The sequence below is a fragment of the Trichomycterus rosablanca genome, chromosome 23, assembly GCF_030014385.1.
Source record: "Trichomycterus rosablanca isolate fTriRos1 chromosome 23, fTriRos1.hap1, whole genome shotgun sequence".
Lineage (NCBI taxonomy): Eukaryota > Metazoa > Chordata > Actinopteri > Siluriformes > Trichomycteridae > Trichomycterus > Trichomycterus rosablanca.
Window position 1 is genome coordinate 11,184,370 of NC_086010.1, and position 3,816 is coordinate 11,188,185.

Consider the following 3,816-nt stretch of genomic DNA (forward strand, 5'->3'; position numbering starts at 1 on the left):
CACTTGGACCAGAGCAACACCACAGTGAAAATCACTTTCTTTGACTTCTCAAGTGCTTTCAACACAATTCAACCTTGCATACTGGGGGAAAAGATGGAGAACATGCGAGTGGACAAAACCATGATCACCTGGGTCTTAGACTACTTGTCTGAAAGGCCCCAGTATGTACAGCTTGGAACTTGCCAGTCTGATCGCCTGATCAGCAACATTGGAGCACCACAGGGAACTGTGCTTTCCCCTTTCCTTTTCACCTTGTACACAACCGACTTCCAGTACAAGTCGGACCTCTGCCACCTTCAGAAATTTTCTGATGACTGTGCGGTGGTTGGGTGTATCAGGGATGGACAGGAGGATGAGTACAGAGACCTTGTGAGCAGCTTCGTGGAGTGGTGTGAGAGGAACCATCTGCTCCTAAATGTGTCCAAAACTAAGGAGATGCTAGTGGACTTCAGGAGGAAGAGGACCACAAGTGGACCTGTCACCATCATGGGTCAAAATGGGGAACTGGTGGACACGTACAAGTACTTGGGTGTCTGGCTTGACAACAGACTGGATTGGAGGGCTAACACGGAGGCAGTGTACAGGAAGGGGATGAGCAGACTCTACTTTCTGAGAAAGCTCAGGTCCTTTAATGTGTGCAACAAAATGTTGACCATCTTTTATCAGTCTGTTGTTGTGGGGGCTTTGTTCTTTGCAGCTGTGTGTTGGGGAAGCAGCCTCAGAGCAGGGGATGTAAAGAAACTCAATAAACTGATCAGGAAGGCTGGCTCAGTTTTGGGCTGCTCACTGGATAGTTTCGAGTTGGTGGTTGGAAGGAGGCCACTGAATAAACTCACAACCATACTTGACAACCCATCACACCCCCTTCATGTCCTGTTAGTCAGACAGCGGAGCACTTTCAGCAACAGACTCATCCAGCTCCACTGTAACAAGGAACGGTACAGGAGATCGTTTATACCAGCAGCGATCTCGCTGTACAACAATTCACTAGTTCGGGACATCATCGAACACTAAACCACTTTCAGGACAGACCCATAGAGCAGGTTCTAGCATTCTGTTCATAAAGACTATACTACATATCTGTTGTTATTTAACACTACTACAGCTTAGTATATCACATTACATATCTCATCTGAATATTTAATGACAGGATACTTCTATACTACTATTTTTATTCTATTTATTTAATTACATAGTGTGTACAACATTACTTGTGTACTTAATTCTTGTACTTTTATACTTTTGTACTTTTATTCTCTGTACTTTAATACATTTGGCTTTACTGTACTGGAGCTGCTGTAATAACTGACTTTCCCTCTGGGATTAATAAAGTTATCTATCTATCTATCTATCTATCTATCTATCTATCTATCTATCTATCTATCTATCTATCTATCTATCTATCTATCTATCTATCTATCTATCTATCTATCTATCTATCTATTGATATTAAATACAAAATAAATAAAATATTTAAAATTATTTGAAACCTGCAGCATCATGAAAGGAGCACCATGCATACAGTGAAGCATGGTGGTGGTAGCATTGTGCTTTGAGGTTGTTTTTCCTAAGCTGGAACTGGGGCTTTAGTCAAAGTTGGGGGAAATTATGAACAGTTCCAAATAACACTCGATTTTGGCTCACTCCTAGGTGAGTGGGTGGGTCTTCATACGCTGTGTAAGGACCCTGATTGGTGTAAGAGACACCTGTGCAGAATGCAGGGGCGAGAAGAGCAGGGCTGTACACGTGTCGGAAGAGGCGTGTACAGCGACGTGCTCTCCTTGGATGCAATCTGGTATCTCTCAGCAGCGGAAGACAAAACTGAGTGCGCTAAATCGGGAGGAAAATGGGGAGAAAATGCATTTAAAAAAATGTCTCCCTGTTTTAAAGTATATATACTTTAAACATGTCTTACAACACCTAGTCCTTGCTAATAAACTGCTGAATCAGGTAAGATGGGTAACCAACAGAAACGTTTGACGCCAACTGGGCGTAGGAAAGATTAAACTATGAACTATGCAGGTGTGATGCCCTCCACGTTTGACATCATAACACTAATGAAAGCTCTCCACAAAAGCTCTGTGGTATCATTTTGTTTTGTACTGGACAGAAACAGTCTAGCCTAACTCTGCTGACAGACAAAACATAGCAATGATCTCAAACGTGACAGGAGAAGACTGTCATTTACACTGTACCACAGAGTAATTGTGGTGAAGGTAGGTAGTGTTTAGAAACATAACAGAGTTTGACATAATATGCCACTTATTTAATGGCTGCATTAACAGTTAATAAAACTATTGCTTTTATTTCCACAGAAGGCCATCTCAGTATATAACACAGACTGAAAGTTATTAGTGATTTGTATATAACTGCAGTCCAAATATCTCTGCTACATAATTGTACCCACTTAATCCTACACTGTCTCTAATATGCATGGCTGACAAGACCAAAATGTGTATGACTGAGAACACATAACTAACACTTTGAGGGATTTAAAGTCTTTAGGTAAATAGTATTTTATATAATTAGTGAAGTTATAACACTTTAGATGCTGACAGTAAAATACACACAGTGGTAAAAAAAACAGAATCACCTCATAAGAGTGACTAAATCAGTAACAAACAGCTGCCCAGGTGACTTATATTAAATTGAGTGACAATTAATTGCACAAATGATAGGTTTCTGTATTGCAGGTGCACTGGAACTGGAACTGTCCTAAAAGACATGGTACATGTGTCAAACTGGATTACGGTCAACAGCAAAAAGTGAAAGTAGTCACAAGTTGAAGTACATTTAAACAGATACATATTTTACAGAATACAGTACCTCAGCATATGTTGCTCTTTTTTCTTTTAATTGCCTGATTGCGTCATGCTTCCTCTCCACTTATGTCGATCCCCGCTCTGACTGAGGAGAACGAAGCTAACCTACACCCCCTCCGACACGTGGGCAGCAGTCGTTTGAATCTTATCACCTACACTTTGACGAGTGCATGGCAGGTCAGCACTGTGTACGGAGAGACACACCCACACACTCTTTTCTCATCTCTGTGTAGGCGCCATCAATCAGCCAGCAGAAGTTGTAATTGCATTAGTTATGAGAGAGACCCTACCCGGCTTAATCCCGCCCCTATCTGAACAACAGGCCAATCGTTGTACATGTGGCTGCTCAATGTATTCGAGATCCCCGCTCTGGTTCCAGCGTGTGTTTATTATACCGCTGCGCCACCTGAGCGGCCTAGCATATGTTGCTCTTGAATGTACAGCATTTAGTAGATGCTTTTATCCAAAGCAACTAAGGGTTAGGGGTCTTGCTCAGGGGTCCACTAAGTGACCACTATCCATTAGATGACTGGCTTGCAGAAAGATTCTGGCTTTTACACCTTGTATTGGCAAGATGATCTTTTTTCTATTTGGCTCAGAGAACACCATGTCCAACAAGATGACGTGTTGAGCAGCTCTTCTTCTGATAAGCAAGAATGGACATAAAATAATTGATATCCTCAGTTCCCAAATGAAAAACAGTGTAAATAATAGGAAAAGTGAAGTAAGACAGTGGTAAGCATGCCTCTGACCCAACCTTTTGAGCATGTTGTAGGGATTAAATTCTAAATGTGTTATACAGGTAAATTGGTCAATAAAAATATTAGATTTACTAACAAATCACACATTCTTGGTTTTATAGCATTTTACTAATCGTCCAAATGTTTATGGATATTTGGTTTGTATATGGTGAACTTCTTCACTTATTCATTCAGTACTAAAGAAAACAGTTTAAATCATAAAAAAAAAAAACACATACAATTTTAATTTTTCT